Source organism: Triturus cristatus, chromosome 3_2, assembly GCF_964204655.1.
Source record: "Triturus cristatus chromosome 3_2, aTriCri1.1, whole genome shotgun sequence".
NCBI classification, from domain to species: Eukaryota; Metazoa; Chordata; class Amphibia; order Caudata; family Salamandridae; genus Triturus; species Triturus cristatus.
The window spans coordinates 1,181,816,026-1,181,836,017 of NC_140584.1; the positions used below are offsets into that span (position 1 = coordinate 1,181,816,026).

A 19,992-nucleotide genomic window follows, 5' to 3' on the forward strand; every position below is an offset into this window, starting at 1 on the left:
TTTCTCCAAGTAAAAGGTCACATATCCTGAGAATAAGCCCCATGATGGAGAAGACCTACAAGCCCAAGAGTCTACTACTTAAGCCGTAGCTATTTGTTCTGCATGTGTACAGCTAATGGATGTCAAATATCCCCTGGCTCCAAAGACTTTTTAATGTCCTTTTGACAACTAAAGGTCGCCTTTGAGCAAGGACCCATAAAGCTGCAAAGTCAGAGCTTCTGGCATTTAGAGCCCTTTTCCCATTTTTACAGAACCATTAAATACATTTTTGAATTTACAAGTACATGTATAGTTTTAAGTCTACTTTATCATATTTGGGGATTTATTTATTTATTGATGAAGTTTTATGTAGCGTGAACAAGACCCTTAGGGGTATCAGAGTGCTTTACAATGTTTAAGGTGACACATATAAAAATAACATCATCATCAAGGAAGGGACATGGAATGGGTGAATCCCCTCAAGAGAACACCTTAGCTCCCAGGTCCACAACAACCTAAACCAAATAATCACACAGTCTGAGAGAAATAAGCATGTGTGCAGATTATGGGGTAGATCTTGTCCTGTAGAATAGATCATGAGTTATACAGCAGAAATTTGTTCAGCAGTATCCTTTTGACATCTTTCTTCATTGGCGCAGTTGAGGGGTTCATTCTAATCAGAAGTAGTAGTGTGTCCCAAATTCTCAGACCAATACCTCAGAAGTCTCAGTTATATGTTTTTTTTAAATAAAATGTTGGTGGTTTCAGCAGTAGTTAACAGGAGCTCTTAGAAACTCTGACGCCCCAGACACCTCTTGTTTTTTGTGCAAGTTATGGAGTGTTGGAGTGGAGGGCTTTGTGGGTCATGCAGGCAATTTTCAAAAGAATCCTTGCCTCATATGGAAGCCAGTTTAGAGATTACACATCAGAAGTGATGCAATTGTTTCTTTTCGATTGTGTAATGAGCCTAGCAGCAGAGTTAATAGAGGCCCTTAGTGGCTCAAGCTTAGCTCTGAGTAGGCTGCATATGGTTGCACTCCCATAGTCCAACCTGGGAATCACTAGAGCTTGAACAGTTGACTTGGAGTCATCCGGAGGTAGGAAGGGTTTTATTTTTCTTAAGATGGTCATGTGAAAATTCACTCCTTTGGTGGCAGAGATGATGTGCTCCTGCATGTTCAGATTTTGGTCCAGCATTGTTCCCAGCGATCTCTTTGCCTCTATAATGTGTGGTACGCAGTTCAGCAACATCAGTTGTTTCATCCAATCTGCGATGTCCAGTTAGTGGGGCAATTAGGAGAAATTCTGTTTTTAGAGCATTTAATTTGAGGTGGTTGGCAGTCAACTAGTTTTGTGTTTTTGGTAGGGTCGAGTTCATAGACTTAATATCTTCGGGCAAAGATATTTTTAGGTACACTTGGATGTCATCTGCGTACATGTGATAGTGGATGTTCAATACATTCAACAATTCAGATAGAGGTTCCATGAGCAAGTTAAAGAGAGTGGGTGAGAGTGAAGGCCCCTAAGAGACCCCAAACATGACCTGTGTGGGGTTAGATATGGACATATTGACCTTGATTCTTTGAGTTTTGTTGAGAAAAGAGGTAAACCAGTTAAGAACAGACTCCGATAGTCTCATCCTATGTTTGAGTAGGTCTAGGAGTCTGTCATGTTTGACAGTATCGAAGGCTGATGGGTGGTTGTAATAAAGTAAATCCACACCAGATGAAGATATGTGGTAAGAGGTATTTATTACAGCCTCAACCAACAGCCAGCATATCAACTGTCATCATAGAACCCTCACATGACAGAACCTCAGAACAAGCTGGTTCCATGCCTAGTGTTCTGGCATGGAGCCATGTTACATCATTACACTTCTTCCTCTTTACATTAGAACAAAAGTAACATGAGAACAATAAACACATTTGAACAACAAGAAAAAGAAGGTAGAAAGAACTACACAAAATCACGTAAATGCAAAGGAAACCTGCGTGTTCTGACACCCCTACAAGTACTATCAGACCTTACATCAATGTCTGAGGGAAAACGATAAGAAGTATCATCCCTCCTGTCGGCCACACCACACCCCCGAAAATGTGCTACATGACTATGATTCCAGATGCGACCATCATCCGTCTTGACAGCATTTTTAAACAGCTTAATGATAGTTTTTGGAGAGGTATATTTTGACCAATTTTGACACCCAACAGGAGCTTTGACCTTTACTTTATCTCCAACCTCAAAATTTGTAACTTTCGCATTATTCCTTCTATCAACATAAATCTTCCTTTTGTTTTGCAGAGACACTTCTTTATCTCTCCATTCCCCAATACCATTGTTTTTCAAACCCTTCCCAGCAACCATCCAGCCAGGACACAAACAAGTATTTGGAGACCTTCCCCTGAGCAGTTCAAAAGGAGTCTTCCCCGTTGATGCATGAGGAGTGTACCTGTAGGCTGTTATACGACACTGCAGTTCTTTTCTCCAATCTAAACAGTTTACCTTTGCTAATTGTATACTCTCCTTTAAAGTCCTGTTAAATCTCTCCAAAGCACCATTCGCCTCTGGATGATATAATGCAATTTTTTTATGTTCAATTCCACATTTTACAAAATACTCCTCCATCTGAGCAGAACAGAACTGCGGACCATTGTCAGAAAGAATAGAGTTAGGAAAACTCTCTCGTTTGAACACAGATTCTAAAAAACTGATCACAGAAAGAGAAGTGATCTCTCTCACCAAACTCACCTCCACCCATTGTGAATACAAATCCAGCAACACCAACAGGTAAGGAGTCTGATGTTCTCCATGCAATGGTCCCACAATATCGATAGCTAATTCATCCCATGGACTTTTTGGTAAACTTCTACAAACCATAGGTGAATATCTTGGTTTGAGTACCTTATCACTAGCTTGACAAGGTGTACACTCCCTAACAGTACGTTCCACCATCAAATCTAATCCAGGCCACCAGAAATCCTGTCGGATGCGCTCTTTGGTTTTAGAAATGCCCATATGCCCTTCATGAGCCATGTTCACGATGACTTCTCTCAAACTCAATGGGGGAATCATTCTTGTGCCCCTCATTAGAACCCCATCAACAACAGCTAACTCATTCGCAACTAAGGACCAAGGTTTAACCAGACTTCGAGACTTATGCTGTTCCAAAAGAGACATCACAGAACACAATTCACTATCCTTTTGCAACTCATCCCTCCATTCATCTTCCTTTACAGCCCCCAGCGTAACGTCACAAACTCTTATGCCACACTCAGCATCACACTGATCATTTTCATCCTGAGATTTATCATTCTCTACCACCTCCACCAATCTCGACAGACAGTCTGCCGTTACATTTGCCTTTCCTGGAATGTATTCAAACATGAAGTTATACTCCTGTAAGGAAATGACCCATCTCCTGATCCTCGAGGAAATTGAGTCCAAACCCTTCTTCTCAAAAATTTCTTTCAGGGGTTTATGATCAGACCTGACAACGAAAGAAGATCCCCACACGAACTTTCTGAACTTGTTTATGGCCCAGAAAATTGCCAACGCTTCCTTCTCTATAACAGAATAACCTATCTCCGCACCTTTCAAACATCTTGAAGCACAAGCTATTAGCACCTCTTGGCCCTTCCTGATCTGAAAGAGAAGAGCACCCAGCCCCTTTATACTCGCATCAGTAACAATGAAAGTGGGATACCCAGGTACAAAAGCTTGTAAGTTTGGTGCATTCCTGAGATCATTTTTTACTTGTTTAAACTCAGCACCACACTCTTCCGTCCAAACAAACTCTGCATTCTTACACATCAACTTCCTTAGATTTACTGTCTTATCTGCAAAATTTCGTATAAATTTGTTATAAAATTCTGCCATACCTAAGAATGAAGAAACCTCATCTTTTGTACACGGTTCTTTTAACATTTCACTCGAGGCCTCTCCTTATGTAGTAATAATGACTGGGGTTCCGGAACTCCCCCCAAACCAGGATGAACCGGTTTGGTCCCTAAAAAATAAAGTAATCTTTTGGTTGTCCAATAACAGACCGCTTCCAACTTTTATGGACAACAGAGTTACTACAGTGCGTAGAGTGCCTTGGCTAGGTAACCAACCAAAAAACATACAGGGCGACTGTATAATAGTAAACTTTGAAAATCCCAACACAGTCGAGTATGTTTGCTCTTGGGGTGACCAATCTTCTACCGAAGGGATTGCAACCCATAATTTGTCGTACTTCTATCCCCCTAATACACGGCGTAATGCAGGTCCTCCATGGTCCTGGACGAGGGTAGGGAACTGGGGCGGAATTAGAGACCGTAATCAGTGGTCGGGGCACGGCCTTAGCAACCCACCACCAGGCTACTTCAGCAATTGGAGAGGTCCACCACTATCCAACAGATATGAATGCCTGGACATGGTGGATTGACTATCATCTCTACCTATGATAGACAGCAGTTACATCAGCGTCTCTCCTAACTTCAAAGTCCCCTGTAAGATCACTCGGGGGGCCGGCTCCTTCCCGCCATCTTCGTATGGTCCCCAGTCCGAGTCTTTCCCTCCCCAGTATACCCTGGTCCAACAGCAGTCATCTTCCCCTCACCAGAACGCGTGTTATACCATGCCAGCTACCCCTGCAGACTTGCTCCCAAATTCACAATTTATTACTCCCCAACCCAGGGAGCCTAAACCCAATCCTCCTCCTTCAGTTATAACCACCCAGTCCCTATCTCAACTCTCACATTCCTCCGCTGAACTTCAGCTTCCAAATTGTACTTTTACATCAACCCAGGATCTTCCAATTATATTCTGGAACGTAGCTGGCTTAAGATCGAAAATCCATCTTCAGTCTTGGGTGGAAGTAACTAATAAATTTAAGTTAATCTGCCTCGAAGAAACTTGGGCAATTGACCCTATCCACATACAGGGTTTTAAAACATTTCACCTTCCTCCCTTACCGTCCACTCATGGTAGACCTAAGGGCGGCTTAGCCATCTATGTTTCGAATTTAATTCCTTTTACTATCATGGAAGTTCAGTTAGTCTCGCCAATTTTCCAAATCCTTAAAATAGTTCCAGACAATAACTCTAGTTATTATCTCATCAATATGTATAATAACTCCTCACCTAGCGACTGTGTAAAATCTTTGTCGGAAATTGCTTTGTATTTACAAGATCAAAAAGCTATGAGTCAAGAGTTAAATTGTCATCTTGTGTGGGGTGGGGACTTCAATGTGTATCTGTGTAACAAATATGACAAAGGTATCTGTGGGCTTTCAGACGAGCACGATGCCCCCTTGGCCCACTTCACCCATAACGCTGTGGGTCAAGCACTAAATACCTGTATTTTTGCATTAGAACTTGAATTCGCCAACATCCTAGCGTGTCCCGCTGTAGAGTTTAAGCCGACTTTTCATGGTAAAGGTGCCTCCACTACCATTGATTTTATCTTATGCTCTCAATCCTTAAAAAACCGATTGAAGCAATTTTCAACTGGCACTGATCCTTCAAGTGACCACTATCCAAATAGCATAACCTTAGCATTAAATATACCACCTTCAGCCTGCCCAAAAACAAGTCTCCTAGCGCAGCATTCTCTGGAGATGAACAAAATCAATGGTTATACTGTCAAGTGGTCGACGATCAATCCCACAGAGATCACTAGCAAGATTATTCAAAAAACCCTTCCTCTGATCTATCAGTGTTTGGAGCCGTCTTCCTCCCCCAAGCTGATCCTTTCTAGCTTCACCAAAATATTAGAAGCCATCAGACAAGAGCTCACTTGTTCCTATAAGACTCTTGCCAATGATAAGGATTCAAGAGGGTGGTTTGATTCCCGCTGCCGCAAAGCGCAGCGTGCATTGAAAAACGCTCTACAAAAAAAGATTAGGGTCAAGCCCCAAATTGCCTCTTTGAGGAAAAATTATAAGATGGCACAGCAATCACGCAAACAGGAAATAAAAAATAACCTCTGGGCCCAATTACATCAGAGTACTTTAACCAAGGACTCTATCATGTTTTGGAGAACAGTCAAGGCCCCTTTCCTAGTTGATGAAACTGCGATAGAGCATCTAGACGTGGCAGTACCTGCTGACAAATGGGTAGCTCACTACTCGCAGATCTTCGCGGATAACCCCGTGATAACTGAGGCCCCCAGACCAGAGGCGGAAGCTCCTCCTAGTAATAACATCTTTCCTTCGATCTCTATTTCGATCTAGAGGAGATAATCACAGCACTGACCGCCTCAAAGACCGGTAAGGCGCCCGGTCCAGACGGGGTCCCCTTAGACATATTTGTGAGCAACATAGATCTTTGGTCTCCAATTGTCACACAGGTCATGTCTGCAGTTACCCAGATCGGCCTTTTTGACTCTTGGTCCACCTCTGTGCTTCTGCCCATTTTCAAAAAGGGAGATCGGGACAATCCAGCCTGTTACAGGCCCATCTCCCTTTTGGATTCCCTAGGCAAGGTAGCTGGCAGATTAATTCTGGAGCGTTTAAGGGACTGGGCCACAGAGAATAAGATCTTAACTGATCTACAGTTTGGGTTCCAGGAGGGCCTGGGCACTGTGGAACAGGCCTTAAATCTGACCTTGCTTATAGGTAAATATGTAGGGGCCAAAGGTGGTAAACTTCATCTAGTCTACGTGGATTTGAGTTCCGCATTCGATTGCGTAATCCACTCCAAGCTTTGGGCGATTTTGAAAAATCTGGGCATAGATCCTGCACTGCTGAATTTTCTCCGAGAGCTATACTCGGATGCAAAAGCATGCGTGAGATATGGTATTAAAGGGGAGCTTACGGAATCCTTCAATATTGAAAAAGGTGTAAGGCAGGGATGCGTCCTTGCTCCATTCCTATTTAACATCTATACTAACGGACTGGAGCAAGCGATGTTGGTTGACAGCAAAGATCTACCCTGCATAAGCTCCCGCCCTATTCCTGCATTATTGTATGCAGATGATTCAGTCATCTTAGCTAGGACACCTAATCAACTCCAGATCCAACTAGATAAATACTGTGAATTTATGTCTTCTCTTGGTCTTAAAGTCAATAAATCTAAGACTTTTGTTATGAACATCGGGAAAAGAGCCCAAAAATGTAAATCTCTCTTTATCGAGAAGACCAGATTAGAAACTGCCACCACCTATCCTTATCTAGGTATCCTTATTGACAATCACCTGTCCTGGAAACCTGCTATATCTAGTAAAAAACTGCAGTTTCAACGTACAACATCTGCACTGACCTCGTTTTCCAGGAAATTGGGTAAGCCCGCTCCTACTGTGCTCTTGCAGATTTACCAAGCCAAGTGTATGAGTGTGGCAACATACGGTGCAGGAGTCTGGGGCTATGTGCCTGCTGACGACCTACAAATTACAGAAAACTCCTTTCTGAAATATATACTAGCCCTCCCTCGTAGTGCTCCTACCTTCGGCACCCATGTGGAACTCGGTCGGGAGTATCTGACTGATATCATTAGCTACCAACCGATTCTACTTTGGCACCGTATATGGACCCAGGAGCAATGTCATCTAACTAGGTCACTAATATCTGACTGTCTCACTTTGTCCTACTGGAAAAAGATTCCCTGGCTGCTATATGTATCGAGATTTTTGTCAGATTTGAATCACTCTGCATATTTTACTGATCCCGAATCCTTAGTGGACATATCTAGAAAATCTTTGAAAAAGCTATGTGCTGACCACTTGAGTGATCTTCGTTTGTGTTCTGAACTTGTGAAAAAATCAAACGTTCATTTAACGATGGTCCAATTTCCTCATGGCATTCAATTTTATCTGTCATTTTTTCTGTCAAATTATGAGAGATATGTTTTAACCAGATTTCGGTTTGATCTATTTTATCGTCTTGTTTCATTGCCTGTGCCCTTAGACTGGTCACGGGAACTACCAAACTGTCCCTGTGACGGTCTTACTCGCCAGTCAACTTTGCATGTAACCTTTTTCTGCGGTTTCTATAAGTCCCCGCGGAAACGTTGGCTGGTTCCTCTGCTTCGACATATAGGGCTGAGAAGATGCAGACCGGCTCTTCTGGCACTTCAAAATCTAGATACCCCGTATGTAGCCAAAACTGTAGCCTGCTTTCTTAAAGCCTGCTTGAAAATTCATTTTCAACTATCGGCAAATGTTTCTTAGGATTTTACCGCTTATTCGGTTATTATTCCTGTATATAGAGTGTTAGTGTTTACTCCTAAATGTCTGCTTCCCTCAACAGCCATTACCAAACTGAATTTTTACTGATTATTTGCGCTATTATTGTTGTTCTTAGAGTGTCAGTGTTTTTATGTAAATTGCCTCCCTTTTTAAGCAGTCAGTGGGCAAACTGATTTTCATTTTTATAATGTTGTAAAGCTTCAAATGAACTTTTTATGATTGTAAATTCAATCGAAATAAAGTATTTTACTACTACTACTACATTTCAATAGTGTCCACCAAATCCTTTTTTGGACTTACCCCCTGCCGTGAAATATGATGACCCAAATAGTCCAGTTCAGTGACTCCAAATTTACATTTGCTTCGCCTAAGAGATAACCCAGCATCAAGCATCCTTTTAAGCACAGCATGTACCCTCTCATCATGTTCTCTCACGTCTCTCCCACATATTAATACATCATCCTGGTAGCACTTTACGCCTGAAATTCCTTTAAAAAGATCTTCCATAATCCTCTGGAATACAGAGACCGCAGAAACAAGCCCAAACGGCATACGCAAAAACTTGAAGGCCCCCATTGGCGTAATGAAAGCTGTTAATTCTTGACACTCTTTACTCAACGGAACCTGATGGTATGCTGATGCCATATCCAGAGTGGTAAAATAACCAGCACCATCCAACGATGATACTAATTCCTCAATATTGGGAAGTGGGAACTTGTCAACCACTACTTCTTTATTTAAGGCACGAAGATCCACACATAAACGGATTTCATTATTCGGTTTACGTGCCACAACAATGGGAGCTAACCACTCCGTTGCCTCTACAGGCTGTATAACACCAGTGGACAACAATTTATCTATCTCTTTTTGTACAGCATCTTGGATACAAATGGGAATGCGTCTAACTTTTGCCACAACTGGTACTGCACCCTGTTTCAACTTAATATGGTGATTGTACCCCTTTAAACACCCCAAGGTGTCACTGAACAATTCACCAAACTCTCTCACAAACTTGTTTTCGTCACCCTCAATAGATTGTACCTGAACAGATGGATGTGCATTAGGATTGAGAATGACACCCAAACGAGCTTGATGACTCCAGCTCAACAAATTATCACCCCTCTCAGCAACATAAATCCTAGCATCAGTGAACCTACCATTGTACTCAATGCAGTCATCAAAATAACCTAATAACTTAATTGGCAACCCACCATAACCCATAGGTTTAATATTAGGTTTGGACAGTTTCTTCCTTCCTTGAAAATTCTTCATAAAAAGATCCTTTGAGAGAAACGTGATGTGAGAGCATGAATCAAATTTCATTTTGACTCTAACATCCCCCACCAAAACCCACTCAGAGGGATGTTCCACCTCACTCTCACTAACTTGAAAACTGACTTCCTTTATTTTTGATCTTGAATCTCTCCTATTCCTCATCCTACAATTTTTCCCAAAATGTCCTCTCTTTCCACATACATTGCAAGTAACCCTATTAGCAGGACACTCACTTGCATTAGCCATGTGTCCAAATCTTCCACATCTGTAGCAATTTCCCTGAAAAGGTGTTGCAAACCTCCTATTCCCTTGTGTCTTTCCTGCGTTTTTTTCTATTACAACACCTTTCTCGCAGACACCCTCATAATTTTTTTCCCTCTCATGTTTTTGTATGGCTCGACACTCCACTTCTTGTGCTTTTACACTGATCTTGTCTTCTTTATGTTCTTTACTTAGTTCTCCAACACACTTTAACATATGCTCTACCCTTTTTGCAATACTAATAACCTCATCCAACGGTGGCTCGTCCTTTAGCCAGAGTTCTTCCCTCACTTTATCACTGCAACACCTCAGCACAAACTGATCTCTAATCCTTTCCTCTACCAACGCCCCAAATTTACAACTTGAAGCCAACTTCCGCAAAGCCGTAATATATTCTTCCACACTCTCCTCTTTTCTTTGCTCCCGCAAACCAAAATGATACCTTTCCATAATAGTACTAATCTTTGGCAAGTAATGTAAATCTAGTTGTCTTGCACATATTTCATATTCATTCAACCCCCTCTGATCATTTTGCGACAAAGGAGGTAGATTTTCCAACACCTCTTGTCCTTCACCCCCTAAACAATGTAACAAAATTGCCTGCTTCCTTTCACCACTCAAATTCGTTCCACACACCCTGGCATAATTTTCAAAAATCTTTTTCCATTTCTTCCACTTAATAACCGGTTCTCCTGGATCTGACAAGAAAAACGGCGGCGCTGTAAAATTCTGCATACTCACAAGAGGTGTAAATCACTACTTCCCCACAACCCAACTAGTTGCTAAAAGTGCTTAAAGTCCAAAAGATGTGTCAGTCACCATATGTCCCAGCACGATACCGCTATATCAAACACGTTTGTTGATGGTGTGTTTGTCACCGCAGATGACCTTTTCAGTTTAATTCAATTTACAACGCTCAAATACTTGTATTCCACAAGTGTAATCAAGTTTCAAAAGAAACGTTTATTCCCCTGACCACCAACCAATATAGTGATCCTTATCCAGTCTCCGTCCAATTCTCAACTTCCAATAGACCGTCGATGATCTTCTTCGATGTCCTCCAACACTTGTGCTGCAAAAAATAATTTTAAAAAAAAGAAAAAAATATAAGAAAAAATTCCTTCTTCCTCACCTAAGATGGCCGCCACAAAACATTTGGTCCATTTTCTTCAGGCAGTTGGGCTTGCTTTCTCTTTGAGCAATCTCGGATCGTTTTCCTCACTCAAAATGGCCGCAACCAAACATCCGGTCTATTTTCTTTAGTTAGTCTGGCTTGTTCTTCTCCTTTCACCACACTCAAGATGGCCGCCAACCTTTCCCACAGCCTTCAGTCCTTTTTCAATTGCTCACTGACCTTCAGACGTCGTGAAGCATACAGAGACCACTTTGATCCTCAGTACCTGCTCAAACAGCTTTCCACAAGGCTCTTACAACCGCAATTTCCCACTTTTCACTGCTTGAACATGCTTCAAAACGCTCGATCCTCATCCAGCACGTCTCTGTAAGTTATCACTTTTTTTTTCTCTGAAATAATCCAAGCTCTTCCTTCTTTGTTGCTGTTGAGGCTGTCCCTTCCTCTGGGTTCTTTTCTCCGCCCAAACGTCGCCAGTGTAATAAAGTAAATCCACACCAGATGAAGATATGTGGTAAGAGGTATTTATTACAGCCTCAACCAACAGCCAGCATATCAACTGTCATCATAGAACCCTCACATGACAGAACCTCAGAACAAGCTGGTTCCATGCCTAGTGTTCTGGCATGGAGCCATGTTACATCATTACAGTGGTCAAGGAGGATAAGAAGGCAGGATTCTTTCTGATCCAACATTCTTAAGGCCTCATCAACTATGTGTGCGAGCGCCGATTCAGTGCTGTGGCCATTGTGGAAGGCGGATTGGAATTGATCTAAGAGATTGAATTGGTCAATGTGTTTGCACAGTTGTACACGTACACATTGCTCAAGGAGCTTAGCTAGTGTGGAGATCGTAGTGATTGGGTGGAAGTTGTTTAGGTCTGAGAGGTCGGTAGTAGTTTTTTTTTTAATGGAGGTAACCTGCCCCCCTATAAGGCAATCAGGGATCGATCCTTGGAGTAGTGAGGCATTAACTATTTTAGTCTACATAGGGAGTAAGGACATTTTATCTTACTAAAGACTTTCGTTGGTTAGGGGCGCTAAAGTGGTTTGAGGGTTTTAGTGTTGTTCGGGTTTTGAGAATGGCGCTTGCCTCAAAAGTTTTGAATGTACTCCACGAAGCATTGTCAGTCAGTCAAAATTCTTTATTTCACTATATTTCCGACGCATATAAAGTACACAAAAAAAACAACAGTAATAAAAATACACGTATAGTATGTGATACATAATAAAAAACAAGATTAGAATCCATAGTTAAAATCCTAAATTTAAAAAGACTACCATCATAAAAATTGTAAAGGGCTTTGTGCCATCAGCATTAATCAATAGTCGCCTCACTCTTGACCTTCACTCTCCCATTCCGTCATGGCCCTTCTGCTATTCAGGGAGGACCAGAGAAATGAGGTGATAGCATGACATACAAAAAGATTAGCAATTTACGCAGAAGAGGGAGAATAAACATTTTCCTTTGTAGATCGTAAAAATTGCAAAAAAACATAAATGCAAATCTGACTGGGCTGACCTTTCATCACGGGGACAAACTGGCAAATCGTTTAGCGAATACATATTCTTTGGAAAACTCATCATCAAAGGAATGAGATTCATACAGAATTTCACTAGAAAAAACGATGTTGGGGATTTGACACAAACACTAAGCATGATTCGCCGCCCTGAATGGAGAGGGGGCACATAAGGTCCATCTTTAATGAGGGTTTTTGACCGCTTGATTCTCCTCTCTCTCCTGCAGTGTTCTCTAAAAAGATGCGTTTAAATCTTGCTTTTGACACAGTCATACAGCTGGATGGATTAACATACAGATCTCCCAAACCCAAAATTCCCAGCGTAGATTTCACATATTGCAGCCAAGCGATCTCATGTACATTCTCTAGGGCTAAACAGCCCCTGATAATATTTTAGGTCAGGTTAAAAGTGTCTCTCCTCCAAATCGAGTGCCATTTCAAAATGGGTGCTAACCTCAGATGTCCGAAAGCTATGGGGCCTCAAGTTCAATATGGCAATTATAATTTGAACAGTTACATCGGACGGCTAATAATCTTTTATAAAAACCGTCCTCTATTCTTTGTAAAGGGTCAATTGCCGCCATACCCCACACCCCTGCTCCATTCGTCGCTGTGCAGATAGTTTTTGCGGCATGCACCTTTTTTATTACCTTGATAGGCCTATACCCCAGCTTCATAATAAAGCTAAAAATGTCCCTTGCACTTTTTTTCAATAGCTAGAGCTCTGTTGTGCACCATGTTTGACTATGTGTGTTTTCTATCGAACAAGATCCCCAGGTAAAAAAAGGTATCCACCACTGCCAGCCTGCATGACGATATATGGAACGCTGGAAGTCTGTTGAGGTGTACCACTACCACTGTTATGAAGGATTTAGCATCATTTACACGAAGATCCAGACTAATCATAAACTTTGAGTAGGCCTCTATAAGTTTTTGTAGCACCACCCCAGTTCTTGCAATTAGCACTGCATCAGCTGCATAAAGCAGTATAGGGAGAAGCCCTGCATTAAAAACGGGTACATCTTTCGTAGACCCAGTCACGGCTGCCTGCACCCCATTAGTATAGATTGAATCTAGAAGGGGGCAAGAACGCAGCCCAGTCTTACACTCCGTTTTATCAAGAAATACCTTGTGCACTCCCTATCCCTACTATAACAAACACAGGCAGTAGCTTGGGCATACATCCGACAAATGAAATTGATTATAGCTGCCTCAATGCCCATCTCTTCCATGGTAATCCATAGCTTAGAGTGGGTAACACAATCAAAAGTGGCCGACAGATCCATAAAGGATATACAGATCTGCCCGTGCTTCGCCATTGTATATTCGGCTGTTGTCAAATGCCGCTTGAGGCATTAGTCTATGAGCCCATCATGTACAATAAGGAGCAATGGAGGGAATTACAAAGCAGGTCGCCCTCCACTCAAAACACAATATAACAACAAGGACCTGCTCTAATACTGGACCACTATTTTTCAAAAACCCACAAACGAATTAGGTAGGGCTGACCTGTTTCTTGAAGTGAAGGTGTTCCATCAGGTCTGAGGGCTTGTCGGCGAGTGTGCTCAGGCGGAGGGTGGATTCGTGGACGATGGCGATTCCTCCTCCCGGGCGGGTGGGGCGGCCCTTCCGGGAGATCTTGTATCCTTGGGGAATGTCGATGGCGATGTCCGGTCCAGAGGTGGTTGTGAGAAGTTGGTCTGGTATATGCTGTCCACTAGTTAAAGTGGGCACCTTGCACCAGTCCAAACGACCCTTATTGATAATTACGTTAAAGACAACATTTATTGAAAGCTATCCTAGTGGTAGCTATGGAGAGCAGCCTTCAGGCTAAGTCTCGAAGGAATGTAATGCAGCTTGGTTTACCAGATTATAACCTCCTGAATGACCAAATGAAAGGAGAACCACACGAGGCAAAACATATATGTATTTATTTCTAAACACTCTCTACTAACCTCTTTATGAGATTAGAGAACAAGATACAAAATATTAATATGCTAGAACAACAGTAAATAGCACAATACACAGTGGGCTCCAGGGGGAGACCAAACCATATATTAAGAAAGTGGTATAACAACCACGACTTGACTAGACACAGTGCCTAGAGCACGTAGAATCGCTGGGACCCCAAGGAACCACCCAAGGTAGTGACAGGGGACCCACGGGGGACGCGTGCAGTGTGAGAACACAGCCGCGAGCTCCGTACAATCCTATTAGAAATTTGTGATTGGAATTTTAAAGATTAAGGACACTTAGAAGAGGACTTTGAGCAAACCCTTTCAAACTTAGAAGGTTCTAAGGCCAGCACCCATGTGAGCAGTGGAGTACTTGTGTTACCTAACCATGGGGACCAGGAGACGTCCGTCAGGAGCTGCGTAGATGCAAACCGGTCAGATGCGTCTTTGGTGCCTGCCTTGCAGGGGAGTAACTCCTTTACTCCAAGGGAGAGTGTTCAGTCATCCAACGAAGTGTGGATAGTTGAAGTACTTAGTTTCTGTAACAGAGTTTCGTCCAGGTAAAATCTAAATTCCTGTAGCTCGGGGTTCCTACTTTATACCCAAGGAAGGGGTGGGACAAACTCTGGGGACCCACCTGTGGGAAGGTCAGGACAGAGGGGTGGCTACACCCATGTCCTTTTTCCAGTTTCACGCCAGAGCAGGGGCTGACAGGCCCTGCAACCGGTTTGAGCTGGACTATGCACAGGGACACCAAATGTGCAGACATGAAAGCACTCTCAGAGTGCACCCACCCAGCCCCAATACACTAAAGCCTGTCTGGGAGTTGGTCACACCTCCCTGTGACAGGAAACCTATTGTCCAGCCGTCCCCTGCCGGAGTCATGTTCACTATGAGTGAAATGGAGAATTGCATCCCCCTCTGCATCAGCTATTCCACACACAGATACTGTCATATTCTCACAACCATGGGCGTTGAGGTCACCCAGCCACAGGATATAAATACACTTTTGGTGTGCTTCGCTAATGGTGGTAATTTCCCTTTCCAAATGACCAACCACTGAAGCCATAGTCCCTCCAAAATTATTATTGCAGTAGTTAATCAACAACTAATCCCAGTCACCTGAACCTCCGCATAATAAAATATGAAAATGGCGTGTAGAACTAAAAAATGTTATAACATTTGGCCTTAGTTTGTTTGCTATAAGGGTCACAATTCCACCTGGAACTGCTGCAGTTTGGAATGATCTTTAACCATCTAAAAAATATCTGACCTGTTCCCTAGGTTTCCAGGAGACACATGATATCATATTTTACTACAAAACTTTTCCAATCTAAGTTTCACATTTTTTGTTTTAGACCAGCTACATTCCAGGTAAATATTTTTAAAGAGCGAAAGGCTGCCTCCTTACTATCTGCCCCTGCCTGGACTATGTTGATAAGGAGATTGTCCATAGGGGTGGGCAAGTGGGATTTATTCAGTCAATCACAGGACTTTAGATCTTGAAGAGGAGTAAAGCGATTGTCAACCCTTACTTCATATCTGGCTAAGTTTGTAACATGGGGAGGATAGGGGGATAAGTTACGATACTATTCCTCATCGTCTCAGGGTACATTTGCTTGATGGGTCTATAAAAATACCCTAGGGAGGGCATGAATCCGTGACCCTTGAGAGGGTACTTTGGGAAGTACCCCGAGTAAGCCCTGCACAACCCTTCTGTCATTAAAATTAAGGACTATGCAATCACCCGCTAAGGCTTTGGGGGACCGTCCCACCCACTTCACTCTCCTTGCCATAATGATATGCCTGGCAAGGTCTCCGGCTTCCCTCATAGCTCTCATTAGTCAATGCCGGGCTTTGGTCATGGGTTGCTTGGTTGTCTCCTGCTGGGCCTCTCTCAAGGCTAGAGTATCTGCCAGGATTATAATAAAGGGTATGCGGCAGGCAGGAGATCTAAAGTGGGGGGCCTCCTCCTTCTCCTGAAATCCTCTCCTTAATTTCTTGCTCCCTCAGTGGACTCAGTTGGAATGGTAGGTCCCAAATTCTGTGTAGACCACTCTTGTGTCTCAACCAAAGATGTTAGCTCTGACATGCAACGAGGCCTTAGCTGTTGGTGACCTACTATTCACCCCTGGTTGGTAGGATGCAAAAAATGGGTGTTCAGGAGCCCCCTTCTCCTCCCCGTGATATAGATTCCTTCAATGGCTGGGAATAGGAGGGTACCTTCAGCCCCCAAGCAGCAACATAATTATTAACAGCTCCCCAGGTGGTTAGGGCAGCTAAGCTCTCTCCGATTTTCTCTAGCAGTAGCATGAGCGGTTGTATCAACAAAAAAAACAATGTTTTCCAATCTATGACCCAAATCATCGTTACCCTCGGGGTGCCTCTTTTGTCCAAATTACAGGACCCACAGGCGAAGGCACTTTGGGAGCCTTGTTAATCTTGGCCTTCGGACCTCCCCTTTTGTTTTGACTGGAGGTTCTCTTGGAGGAGTTGCACCCATTTCACCCTGGAGTAGGGAAATGCTGTTTGGACTGGTAAGCGGGTCCACTCGATTTGTCAAATCTATTTGTGCCGATGCTACCAAGTTCAGGGGGGGATCACTAGTATGTCTGGGTCTCTCCTCCCTTCCTCAAGAGAGAGATGGTGTTTGGTCAATGCAGTCTCTTGGATGATACGTTTGCCGCTTGTCTTTTGTTATTTTGCTTTGCGCTTACCTATTTTAAGCAAAAGTCTCAGAATCCACAACTTAGAGGGGGGCCCAATCCCTTCTGGCCACTGACTGGCGCAGATGGGCCCGCCCTTGGCCCGGGCGCGGCCTGGGCACGCCAACGTGCGGCCCCTGCTGCAGGAGTACTGTGGTGCCTTTACGGCATTGTGGGGACTGCCCATGCTTCCTGTGCCGCGTGGAATGCTGGGGGACCTAGTCCCACTCCAATCAGAAGCCAGAAAAGAGCCGCTAGAGAAGTAGATAGGGAATGTGGTAGGAAATGGGCCTCGAACTTGAGACCTGCGCTGCAGGAGTAGTGTGGTGCCTTTACGGCATCAGAAGGACTGTCCCTGCGTGGAATGCTGGGGGACTGAGTCCTGCCCCAGCCAGCCACCAGAGAAGAGCCGCCAGAGAAGCAGGTAGGGAATGTGTCAGGAAACCGGCCTTGGACAGTCCGACGCTCGCGATCCATTTAGCACTGTGGCGTGATCTGAGAGACCTGGTGTCTCAACAGTATGGGGTTATGGGGGTGCTACAATTATAGGTGTGAAAGGAAGGTGCTCCGTAGCTGACCACATGTCATTTTTGACCTTTCTTGTCTTTTCCATGAAGAAGGAGGCAAAATCCTTGCAATTTGGCATGGATTAGAACCTGTGGGAGAAGTGTTGGGTTGATTATTGGTTTGTAGCTTGACCAGTTCGAACAGTTTTTTGGGATAATTTCTAGTTTTATCTAATTGGCTTCTAAAAAAAAATTACTTTCTAGCTTCTGATATGTTTGTTGTAGGTGTTCCTCATAGATCTTAGGAGTTTAAGGTTTTCGAGGGACGGTAGGATCTCCATGCTTATTCAGCTAGTCTAAGTTTACATCTTTCTGCATTAATACAGCCATTGAACCATGGTTTTGAGTCTCTGGTGGACATTCCTTTTAGCTGCAAGGGTGCTATTGAGTCCAAAATGTTCATCATGGAGTTGTTTTAGTGGTTTGTGAAGTCATGGACATCTGCCATATACAAGGGAGGTATCAAGATATTATTGCAGAGGGATGTCAGATCGTTCAAGTTAATACACTGTATGCTCCTTTTCCATTATTTGGGTTTCTTTAGTTGAACCTTTCTTCTTTACTGATTCTGTGATGCAGACAGTGATACAGTGAAGATCTGTCCAGTCCATTTGGATTATACGTACAATATTTTTCATGCTTTGCAAAGAACCAGAACACATTTTTCTTTTAGTATAAAAGTTGTAATGCTACATTTATTATACATATATTTATACAAATTCAATAAACAACAAAAACAAATTCACAAGGGAATGCATTAAAATACATTAACATTAAATATCACTGCAATAAAACAAAATGTTGCCATATAATTTAATGAGAAACTGAGGCTCTCTAGTTCAGACCTTAGGGTGACGTACTGAATAAACATACCATTGCAGTGATCTCAGAGGTGTATTGGTACCTAACTCAATTTTGAGCCTTTCTGTAGCAGGTTTAGGGTAAAAGGCTAAGTGGGCCCACATAAATTGAAGCCATTAGCCTCATTGGTACAACACAGGGATCTGCGTATGGGTATGTTAGTCCTCTGACCATCCAAGATCGCCATACTTGACAACAGTTTCCTCTTTAGTGTTTGCTTCTCCTTGTTGATTGGAGAAATGGAAGGGTCCCATCTTTGCAGAGAGGGCACTCTTTCGACCCTTCTGAGTGGACAGGTTTTGTTGTAGTTGCATTCATGTAGGATTTCCTACCCCTGCTGAAGCACTGAATTCCATTAGCCACAGCCAGTACTCTACAGCATAGGTTGTGGTTGGTTGGAAGGGTGTAGGGTTGTGGTGGAACTGCATGCATGGGAAGCGTTGAAGTGTAGTTCTCCAGTATTTGGGGTGTCTTTCATAGATTCACATGCCTGAATCATTCCCCGTCGTCGGAGTGGGAGTCCCACGGTACATAAAAAAGCAATAATTATGCATATACCAAACGAAAAACCTTGGTAACCTGAACCAGGAAGTAAAGTAGCCTAAGCTACAAGGGAAAAAACTTCCACAGCTATGACTATCACTGTCATTATATACAGTCCAAACTGCAGCCAATCAGGCGACAGCACCCACCAGAATGTTCTCCTCAGAGGCTCAGGTTGTTAGATTTTCTACCGCACGTCGTGTGAAGGGAGTCTCCCTGAGCTCTGCTCAGTTCTTCAAGTTTCTGCTGTTTCTACAACTTCTAGGATGTCAACTACAAAGAAATCACTCTTCAGGTCTTGTGAGTCCTGTGGAAAGCTTAGGCTTTTTTCTGAGGACCCTCACAAAAAATGCATCTATTGCCTCTATCCTGATCATGAGGTGAAGGAGTGCAAGATTTGCCGTACCTTCTCTCAGAAGACCTTAAGAGATAGGGAAGGACGCCTTCTTCTGTGGCTACAGAAGCTTAAGGATAAAGATGCGCCTTTATCAGAGATAGAAACTGCCTCTGGATCCTCTATCTCGTCCAGAAAAAGGGTGGCTGGGGAAGAATCTTCTTCTACTGGGGCAAAGGTGTCGAGGAGAGTCCAGTCTGTTAAGGGCTCGGGACAGTCTTCGTCTTCATCTAAGAAGACATCTCCACCTTCAGGATCCAAGCCCTCTACGCCCCCTGGGAAAACAGGAAAAACCCAGCCAGCTAAGAGTTTTCCTGACAAGAAATCACCTCAGGTGAGATTGCCGTCGTCGACGGCGCCGTCGACGGCAGTGGCGTCGACAGTTATTATCGTCGACGCGATTTCAACGTTGACGATTACATTCTCGTCGCCGAGACCTTCAATGATAATGTCTTCAGCTTCATCGCCGTCGACGCTGGTTTCGGTGAGTGTAAAACCCATCTCGTCGACGAGGGAAGTGTCATCTCTCGTCTCCGTTCCGTCGACGGTAAGAATCAAGAAGCTGGCTCCGCCGACTACTTCGTCGACGTCTACCCCGTCGACGAAGATTGTGGCACCGTCGACAGTTGCATCGTC

General features: G+C 43.4%; 1 protein-coding gene and 1 long non-coding RNA gene across 3 annotated transcripts in view; one reads left to right on the forward strand and one right to left on the reverse strand.

The window, feature by feature from the left end:
* SLC23A3 (solute carrier family 23 member 3) overlaps positions 1–19,992 on the reverse strand; it is a 339,671-nt gene that overhangs the window by 123,425 nt on the left and 196,254 nt on the right. The window lies entirely within an intron of this gene.
* The window catches only part of LOC146859395 (uncharacterized), a 46,073-nt gene continuing 36,971 nt past the window's right edge, over positions 10,891–19,992 (forward strand). The window contains exon 1 of the long non-coding RNA XR_014980102.1: positions 10,891–11,182. This is a non-coding gene — a long non-coding RNA (uncharacterized LOC146859395). The remainder of the gene's footprint in view (positions 11,183–19,992) is intronic.